Raw genomic sequence first — 11,014 nt, 5'->3', positions numbered from 1 at the left:
TTCTTTATTTTCTATGCTCGAACAGCATAAGGTTTTCCACATGTCAATTTTCCTTTGTTCCTAAAGGCTTGAAGATCACAAAGAGGCCTGTAGGACAATATGAAGCAGGAAAGCAGTACACAGTAAAACGTTGGCATGCTCAAATCATATAGGCCTGGACTGTAGGAAGTGAGTATTTCTCAGAAGTCATCAACAAACATCTGACTGCAGTCTGACTTCACGCCTGACCTATGACCTCTCAAGCCTGGCTGTCCATTAGCTTAAGTTTATCCAAATTCCATCAAAGAAGTTTCAGAGAGTCACATTTTTTAAAAAGAAGTCCTTTCTAGCTACCGAACAATTAGTCTACCCATCCCCCAACCAAGTGACTATCACCACCCCAATGACTATCAGTTTGGCCAGTGTTGCATTTTCCATGTATGTCGGTTACTTTTTTGTCGTTGTTGTTGTTGCCATGACAAAATGCCTGACACGAGCGATCTAAAAAAAAAAAAAAAAAAAAAAAAAAAGGAGGATTTTTTTTGGCTCAGAGTGTGAGGTATCATCTATCCAGAGGGAAAGTATGGCAGGAGGACAGGAGGCAGCTGATCACATGGCATCATTGTCAGGAAGCAGAGAGATGAAGGCTGGTGCTTGGCTTAGTGTCTCCTTTTTGTAGCCCATGGAACAGTGCCTTCCACATTTAGGGTGCCTCTTCCCACCTCAACCGAATCTAGAAAATCCTTCACAAAGTCTGTCTCCTAGGCCATTCTAGATTCTGTCAGGCTGGCTGTCAACACTAATCATCGCGCCATGTCACCTAAAGCTACCTACGGTGATTGATGCTGATGTCCTGAGTGTGCCAAAGAGAGAAGGCAATAAATTAATGCCCACCCTAATGCCTAGAACAGGAATCAACTCTCATCAATGGGTTCTGGGAAGATCCTGGCCAGGACCACCCCATGGAGGCCTCTGTCTCTTGACCAGAGCTACAAGTGCTCAGCTAACCCTAAGTAGACAGCTAGGAAAGGAAGCTGAGCTGAGTTCTTCAACCAGAATTCGTATTGTTTTTTTTCATTTCTCACTGCAAACACAAAACACCCCATGGAACTCATGGGGTCTCTTCTGTCTGTGAGTAGCATTGGCACCAGCAAGGTCAGCTCCATCTGGGAGTGGAACCTCAAGTAGGTATGGCCCAGTTGATGAGTCCCTGAATTCAGAAAGAGGAGCTGGAGAACCTTGGACATTTCCCTTAGGAACCCGGGATTGTTTATTAAAACGGTCACCAGAACCAACCAAGCAGAAACCTGAAGACGAAATATACTCCATCAGTGTCCTCCACAAGCACCAGAGCCCTGCCTCCCTGGGTCACTGTTCTCCATGGTTAGAGCACAAGGCATGGCAAGGGTGGCAGTACACACCCGAAATGCCCCAAGGGCCACCAACAGCCTCTGTTAATAAAAGGGAATTACAGTCTTTCTCTGTGGAGTTCCCAGGCCTTCCTTTCTTGGGGAGCCCCAACCCTAGGCAGTGTTGGGGGCTTCTCTGTGAGAATGAAGGGTCTGTTTTTCACTGAGACCTGCACTCAAACCAGAGGAAGATGTGAAGCCCAGCCAATCAGTGGCAATTGCCTCTCTTTCTCTTCGGAAATTATATATCACCTCTTGTTTTGCTGCTGGGGGCTGGGGTCACTGCAGGCTCTGACAAATGAAAAGCCTTCATCAGTACGGAGGGGTGGGGCTCCTGCCAGCAGCTGGGACCACAGAGCTGAGTTGGGAAGTTCTTTGAGGGTGCTGATGTCAAGAGTCAGACCTCTGATTTCAACAACAAACTTTGGCATGCTTACTTTTTCAGTTTTTAAAAATAAGAAGTAATGTTTAGGCCATAATTTCTCCTTTTGATATCCTATCTTCCTATCTATCTATCTATCTATCTATCTACCTACCTAGCTAGCTAGCTATCTACCTATCTATCTGTTATGTTGGACGATATAATTTTAATTAAATTTATTCAGTGAGCGTTTGAGTTATGGGAAGAGAAAAAATAAACTTTCTATAACCAGAGGGATTTTTGTGTGCAAGCATGTACACACACACACACACACACACACACACACGTAAACACATGTATAACCATAACACATTAAACAGCAAGATGTCATTTTGGGCAAAAAGTCACTTTATAAGCTATAACTATTTAAAATATCAGAAAGAGCAGCAATAGAAAATCATTTCCCCATAGGATAATATTCAAGTATATTAAAACACCTGAAAACTTAGCTTTAATTCCATGGGTCGGTTATGAGATCTACATTTGCACCATTAGACACTGTTTCTACAGAGCAGTAAAAAATAATATGGACCCAAAGTAGCTGGAATGAAATCCGGAGGGCTGGGCAAGGACGTGCGTCAGGTATTACATAAGAGGTTGGGAGCAAGAGGGAAGAAATGAGCTGAGTTCACAGGGAGAATGGCTACAAGTTCCCCAAATACAGGAGTGACAAAGAAAACTGCGTCATTAGGAAAAGTGTGATCAACTGTATGCAAGAAGCCCTGGGTTCAATCCCCACCTCTACATAAAACTGAGCGTGATGATACATGGCTGCAATCCCAGCATTCAGGAAATCGAGACAGAAAGATCAGAAGTTCAAGGTCATCCTCAGCTACATAGTAAACTTGAGATCAGCCTAGGCTACATGAGACCCTTCTCAAATAACAACAACAATAATGTATTTGTAATACAAATTATGTTAATATAATTTGTCAGCGTCAACACCATCATAATTACTATAGCATTTATTGATTGAATGAATAAACAAAGAGCAAGAATCATGAATGGTAGGGCAATACCTTCATATAATATCTTGATCTGCTGGAATATGCCTCTCTTTTGAGACAACGAAATAAAAGAACTTCTCAGAAGGATCCCAGGCAAATCCATGCCAACAGGAAACTTCTCTAACTATATAGAAATAAATTCTTTCTAGGTGTTTAAAAGAGAGAGAGAGAGAGAGAGAGAGAGCGAGCCAGCCCCAGAGAATTGGGGGAGGAGAAGGAATCCAGAAACCTGAACTTAGAAGGCATTTTGGTAGAGCCCAATGGGCCAGCCTACACCCTTAATCTCATCACTTGGATGGAAAACTGTCAGGTAGAAAAAGAGTCACAGCCAGCCAACCATACATCATGCTTCAGTACATAAGAGAAAATATTCATGAAAAGTGAAGCCGTGGAAAGCAGCCTGGCAATAATTCATTCCCTGCATCCAAAGCATGCTTTAAGCTTAAGTTCTGTGAACAGTCTCAGCTGATGAACAATTTTGCCATCCACACTCTGAAGGCAGAGGATTTGTATCTATCATTCAATCTTTTTTTCTTCCGTGTTCTCTGCTCATAATGAATTGTCAAAGTATGGAAACAGTGTTAGTTGCTGGTGGCTGCTATAACAAATGACCATAAGCCTAATAGTGTCTTGTGTTCTCTCTCTCTCTCTCTCTCTCTCTCTCTCTCTCTCTCTCTCTCTCTCTCTGGGTTCTAGAGGCTAGAAGTTTGAGATCAGCAGGACCTACTCCCCTGGAGCCAGGAGGGAATCCATTCAGCTCTTTTGGAGCCTCTGGTACTGTCCAACAATGTTGGGTGACTCAGCTTGTAGACCCATCCAGTCTTTGCCCCTGTGTTTACATTAGTTTCTATGTGTGTCTGTCCCAACTGTGGCAGCCAGAAGTCAACATGGAATGTCTTCCTCAAGCACTGCCTACAGTCTTTCTGGAAACAGTCTCTCACTGAAACAGTAGCTCACAGTAAACAGTAGATTCATCTAGTCTGGGTGACCTGTGAACTCAAGGACTCAGCCTGTCTCTGTCCCCTAGTGCTGGAGACACAGATACACGGAAATATTTTCCCCTGCACCCAGACTTTTCATGTGGGAATGGGAATCCAAACTCAGATCCTCACACTAACACAGCAAGCATGTTACCTACGGAGTCATCTCCCCAGCCCCTTCATGGATAACTTAAAACAATTTTTTTACAATTTGTTTTTATATGTATGGGTGTTCTGCCCACATGTGCATCTGTTGTGTACCTGGTACCCGTGGAGGCCAAAAGAGGGCATTAGATCCCCAGGAACTGGAGCTACAAAGCATGGTGAGCCACCATGTGGGTGCAGAGAACGGAACTCAGGACCTCTGGAAGAGCAGGCAGCACTCTTAACCTCTGAGCCATCTCTCTAGACCCAAACTAGCCTTTAAAGCATCTTTACAGTTTGTCTGCTAAATAGACTCAGAGCTGTCTCACTGAGATTGAGGTCCATGGTCGTTTGACTGTGAAATCATTTCAACCTTGCCTGCCCAGACCTTCATCACCACCCCCCCTTCGCTGCCTCCTTCCCTGACCTCATTCCACAGAGGAAAAGATTTAGCAGCCTGTGGGGTTTGGGGTTGTCACAGGCTTCATTCTTCTCCAGAATAGGGGTGCTGTTGGGGTGAGCAAAGACACTTCATGCTACATTAGGCAGAGAGCGGTAAAGAGGAGCTGATGGGGGAATTAATTACAGTTTAACAATAATAATAAAAAGCAAAACAAGCGATTGAAATAAAATGGCCGAGGGAACAAATGGGTTTCTCCGAAGAATGGTGTCTATTCACCGTGGAAAATTTATATGTAGAATAAATGCTTGGGAATTGGAACACAGAAAAGGCAATCAAAGACCCAGGGAGGCTCCAGCAAGCTGGAGCTGCTTTTCATTGAATTGTCTCATTAGCTGTCTGGAGGTATAAATAAATTCCTCCAGTGTCTTTGTTGTCTGACAAGATGGAAAGCAGACTGTGTCTTGACGGGGCAGGGGCTGGGAGGCTTGGGAGATGGACGTGACCCTGACAGCCTTTGGAACCCACGGAAGGGCTGGGAAGGGGTCTGCCAGTGGGAAAAGAATGGTCAACAAGGAACAGATCTGTTTCCTTTCATGGATGTGGCAGCCGGCTGTGGGTTGCACCGAAGGGCCATGATCCCCCAAGCAGAGGAGATTAATTCAGAGGCCAAAGGGGGCCTTTATCACGGCCATTCCATTCCATATCACCGCGGCTTCTAAGGGCAGTAAATGCCTGAAGCCACAAAGCCTTGCTCTGGTGCACTCCATCCCACCCACCCCTGGCCCCACCCACCCCTTCTCCACCCCACCCCCAACTCCCCTCCCGCACAACAGAATGTCTCGCTGTGACTGTCTGCAAGGCGTTATTCACGGAACTTGTTACAATGAGTGGAAGGATGGACATTCGTGTCTAATTAGCATTTTGCAAAATAAGAGGATTCTGGGTAGATGGTAGTTTGTGACAAGATAGTTGTTTTGTTTTGTTTTTTAGAATAACAGCTTTGCTGGAATATAATTCATATACTGTACAATTTAGTAGTTTTCGTCTCCATGTGAGTGTGTTCACGTGTGTGCGGTTGTGTATATGACGGAGGTCAGAGATTGGGCATCGTCTTCAGTCATTCTCCATCTTACTTTGGAGATAGGGTCTCTCACCAAACCTGCAGTTCATCAATTCATCTAGACTGGCTGCCCAGCTTTATTACATGGGTGCTAGAGACGGAACTCAAGTCCCCAAGTGTAAATGGTAAGTGTGTTACTAGTAAGATGTCTCCCCAGCTCCAATGTACTGTTTTCTTTTTTAGTAGATTCACAGATTTCAGCAATCATCATCACAGTCTACCCCAAAAGGAAAACACACACCTGTTAGACATCACCCTCCACCCTACATACACAAGTACTGATCAACTTTTTGTCTATAAAACTGCCTGTTCTGGAATTTTCATATAAATGGTTCATACAATATTCACCCCTTTGTGCCTGGCTTATTACACTTAATGTCCTTAGTGGTCATCCACGTTGGTCTATGGGTTAGAATTCCATTCCTGTTAAAGTCTGCAAACGTTCCATTGCATGAATATATTATGTTTTCTTTACTCATTTGCCCATCTATTAATGGACATGTGAGTTATTTCTGTATTTAGGCTATCATGAATAATGCTTAGACAGGCATTTGGGTGCAACTTTTTGTGAAAACTTACATCTTCATTTCCTTCTCTTCAGTTTTTATTTTATGTGTATGGATATTGTATCTGCATGTATGTCTGTGTACCAAATGCATACCTGGTGCCTGCAGAAGCCAGATAAGGGCATCAGATCCCTGGGGTGGGAGCTACAGATAGCTGCCATGTGGGTGCCCGCAGTCAAACCTCTGGAAGAGCAGGCGGTTTCCATCTCTCCAGCCACTTTCACCTATCTTTGCCCATCTAGGAACAGAACTTCCAGCTCTTGAAGGAACTGTGCTTAGCATCTCACGGAACTGCCAGGATGTTTTCCAAAATGGCAACACTTTAAGTTTTGACTTTGTCCGTTTCCTCCAAAAAAAAAAAGAAAGAAAGAAAGAAAGAAAGAAAGAAAGAAAGAAAGAAAGAAAGAAAGAAAAGCAAGCAGGTCAAATGATGAAGCTAGCTAGCAAAGCAAAAAACTTAGAGGCTTCTGTAGCTGCTGTTCTTGAAGAAAGGTCTCTGACTCTGAAGCATCTCAATCACCTAGTCTCACACTAGACCTCTGGTTCAGACATTCCAAGTGTGGGATCTGGCATCTGAGTGTTAACCAGCCCTTTGGGAGATTCTGTTCCTGTGAATTCTATAGTTTGAGTAGCAATGAACTCCAATTTAAGCTAGACATCCCAATTTAAGACATGGTCACGGATTTCAGCATACGAACAAGTGAGCACAAGCTATTGACGACAGCAAGAACCTGTGATTTTTGACAACTGGCTGGGAAGAGGAAAACTTGGGAGTCTGGTAGCTTCAGACTTGTGGTGGCCCAGTCAAAAAGCATCAAACAAAGTTAGAAGTTTCAGAGTCCACTTTGCACATGTGTGCAAGGGGGACCCTTGGAAAGGTGGAAGACTCTGGAAGACTTGGGTCTCTCTAGGGTTTTTAAATCAGTATAATTTTGTTTGGGGATAAATTCTGCATTGACAAAGTTAGGGACAAATGTCAGCTGAGCATCCCAGGAGAGGGAGTGAGGAAGAGGAAGTGTTGGAGACTAAAGGAGTTCAGTGGGACCATAGATTCTTTTAATAGCATTTTGTCAAAATGGCAGAAGAAGAGCTTCCAAGCTAGTGGGTCTGGGAAATTTTTCCTGGGCTACTTTTCCTTTCTCAAAGAACAAAACTTACCGTTATTAAGAATGAGCAAGGGCTGGAGAGATGGCTCAGTGGTTAAGAGCACTGGCTGCTCTTCCAGAGGTCCTGAGTTCAATTCCCAGCAACCACATGGTGGCTCACAATCATCTGTAATGGAATCCGATGCCCTTTTCTGGTGTGTCTGAAGACAGCTACAGTGTACTCATACACATTAAACAAACAAACAAACAAATAAATAAATAAATAAATCCTTTTTAAAAAAAGAGTAAGAGAAAGCAACTCTTAGCCAACCTACACAAAATCACTTAAGATGAAAATAAGTTCTTACAGATGACGAGGCATTTGGAAGACCTCCCCATGAAAAGATACCATCTGAGACCTAACATATTAAATGAGCTCAAAGAAATGAAGAAAATGATAATTATTAGAATTATTAGAGAGTAGAAAAGAAGTCAACTGAGAAAAGCTTGAGAGGATAAATAGCAACTCAGAAAAAGAAATAAAAATCATAATTTAATAAATGAAGACTAACATGCAAGGGACTTGTTTACTATATTGCCCCACAATTTAGTGGTCTAAAACACTACATCGTGCTCATGCTTCTATAAGAAAGCAGACCAACTGTAAGCTGAGCCTCCGTTGGAATGACCCAGGGGACCAGGACACAGAGAGCTAGGATGAGATTTACTTCAGGGACTGGAAAGATGACTCCATTGGTAAAGTGCTTGCCATGCAAGGGTGAAGATGTGAGTTCGGATCCTGGCACCCACATGGAAACTTGATATAGCTGTGCACTGAAATTATTTTTGATAATGTTTTATCTGACACAATGATATCGCTGCAATATGTAACCATCATAAAATCAGTGATTGGATAGTATATGTCTTAGTCACTGTTCTATTGCTGTGAAGAAACACTATGACTAAGGCAACTCTTATACAAGGAAGCGTTTAATTAGAAGCTTGTTTATAATTTCAGGGGGTGAATATATTATCATCACAGCAAGAAGTATGTTGGCAGGTAGAGAGAGAGAGAGAGAGAGAGAGAGAGAGAGAGAGAGAGATATCTTGGGCCTGTTATCCCCAGTGACACAGTCCTCCGGTAAGGCCACACTTCCTAATCCTTCCCAAAAAGTTCTGCTAACTGGGGACCAAGTATTCAAACATGAGCCTATGGAGCTGTTCTCATCCAAACCACCACAGAATAAACTGTTTTTTTTTTTTTTTTTTAAATTGAGTCTTTTAGTATGTAGTTCACATTTAAAGATTTATTTATTTTAATTTATTATTGTACTTTATGCACATAGGCATTTGCCTGCATGTATAACTGTGAGCTGTATGCGCGCCTTGTACCCCAGGAGGTCAGAAAAGGACACTGGATCCTCTGGAAGTGGAATGGGCTGTCAGTGTGGTGCTGGGAATCAAACCTGGGTCCCCAGGAAGAGTAATCAGTGTTTTTAATCACTGAGCTATCTCTACAGCTCCATTTTTTTTATTAGTTTGCATTTGAAACAGACCCCAACTAAATGCTGTCTTTTCATCAGAATTGTGTATGTAATGGCTATAGATTCAACTATAATCTCAGTCCTCAGGCACCAATCACCTTGGTTAGGAGACACAGTTTCTCACTAAGACCTGAGGCTGGTTACGCTAGGCTAGGCTGGCTGGCTGGCCAGCAAGCCCTGGGATCCAACCAGATTCATATCTCTGCCTCTTAGTGCTAGGATTAAAAGATGTTTCCTTGAGCCATGCCAAGGCTTTTGATATGGATTCTAGGGATTTAACTCATGTCTTTATGCTAAAGCCTTAAGCACTTTACTGACTGTCCCCTGTCTTCTATCTTTATCTAGTCTTGAGACTGTTGTAGAAGGGCTTGTTTTCAGATTTCTTCCCAGCATTTGTGCTACTGTCAAATGTAGCTACTGTACTAGACAGAGAAGCTTTATAGAATTTTTTTTCAACCAAAAATAACAAGAGAGAAACAAATACATGGTGAGGAAATCTGCCAATTAAGAGATTTAAGGAACATCAAAGAGATTTATATCATTGTTCATTTGAATCAATATTCAAATTAATTACAAAACAAAAAGATTAGAAAGAGTATTTACTCCCAAGTACTCCTGGTTGGAAATATATATATATATATATATATATATATATATTTAAAGATATGTTGGAATAAAATGGCCTTGATTTTTTTTTCTCATTCATTCATTCATTCAGAGACAGAATCTTACACAGTCCAGGCTGGTCTTGAATTAAGAATGTAGCTAAAGATGACCTTGAACTTTTGATTCTCCTGCCTTCATTTCCCGATTGCTGGGATTGTAGGCATGCATCATTATAGCTAATTTATGTGGTGCTTGGTAGAGACTGAACCTGGATCTGGACTTTGTCTATTCAAGGCTAGCAGGCTACCAACTAAGCTATACATCCAGCATCAGGTCTTGATAATTACCTGAGCCGGATGACCGGTGCACTGAGAGCTTTAGACATCCCCTGAGGAAGCTGGTTCTGAGATGCCCAAAGATAGCAAAACCTATGGATGTGTAGTCCTTTGTATAAAATGGTATGGCATTTGCATAACCTGCACACATCCTCCTGTATACCTTCAAACGTCTCTAGATCACTTATAATTCTGGCTAGTTTATGTCAATTTGACACAAGCTAGAATAGTCAGATGGGAAGAAACCTCAATTGAGAAAATGCCTTTATAAGATCCAGCTGTAGGGAAGCCTGTGAGGCATTTTCTTAATTAGTGATTGTTTTGGGAGGATAAAAATCATTGTAGATGGTTCCACCCCTGGGTTGTTGGTCCTGGGACATGTAAGAAAGAAAGCTGAGAAAGCCATAGGGAGCAAGTCAGTAAGCAGCACCCCTCTGTTGGTATCAGGCGCCCAACTCAGTGACATCACAGCTAGGCGACCCACCCACATCATTGCCAAGGCAACCGCCACACATTCCCAGAATCCACCTGGCTACCTCCCATCTTTACCTGCAAGAGGCTACATCACCGCCCATATAAATAGGCAGAGCCCTCGACCTCTCTCTCTTCTTCTTCCCTGGTCTTCTTGCCCTCACTTTTGCCCTATCTCTTGAACAAACCTCATTTGGAACTGGTTGGTTTAGTGTGGTCTATCCTGAGCTGCGCTTGTACAACAGCATTGGTGCGTTGACCAGGAACTGAAGACTTTAGGAAGCGTGACCGTGCAGCCTCCTCTGCTGCCACTGGCTGCTGTGACCGGGCAGGACTGATGCCACATGGACTGCCACCACCGCCACTGCCGCCTTCAGCCACTGCTATACCACGTGGACTATATGCCACCTGCCGTCACTGACTGCATAGATTTCCACTGCTGCCACAGACCAACTCCACCTGCCCCTGCGAGGCTCACGGAACTTCTACCACATGAGCTGTGCCTCTGCATCCTCCCATGTGGAGCTAGCACATGGGTTAGGCAGCCAGACAGGCCCCACACAGACCTTACAGTTCCACATTTCCTGATACCAGACTGCAGAAGCCCGAAAACATACACGGGCATATTGATTGGTAAGGAGCTTCCAACTGGCAGGAGGAACCCTAAATGCCCAGATAGTACCTGGCCAGCCTTTCCTGGGCTGAGAAGTTGGCGTTTCAATGCCCCAGTCTATATACTGCCCTCCTGGCTGACCTATGAGTTAAGATTTAGGCCCTTGGGTGACTTCCCTTCTTGAAAGCAGTTCAGAAATCTCTCAAGCTTTTGCAGCAGCTGGTAAATTCCTGGTACCATGTTGAGCTGCTTTCTGGCAATTTCCATGAGATTGCTGCTGTAGCCCCTAGAGATTCTCATGATGACCTAAATTTCTAGCTTGGCTGTCTGA

This window comes from Arvicanthis niloticus, chromosome 26 (genome assembly GCF_011762505.2).
Source record: "Arvicanthis niloticus isolate mArvNil1 chromosome 26, mArvNil1.pat.X, whole genome shotgun sequence".
NCBI lineage: Eukaryota > Metazoa > Chordata > Mammalia > Rodentia > Muridae > Arvicanthis > Arvicanthis niloticus.
The sequence above is the reverse complement of the archived record's forward strand: the minus strand, read 5'-3'. Positions refer to the sequence as shown.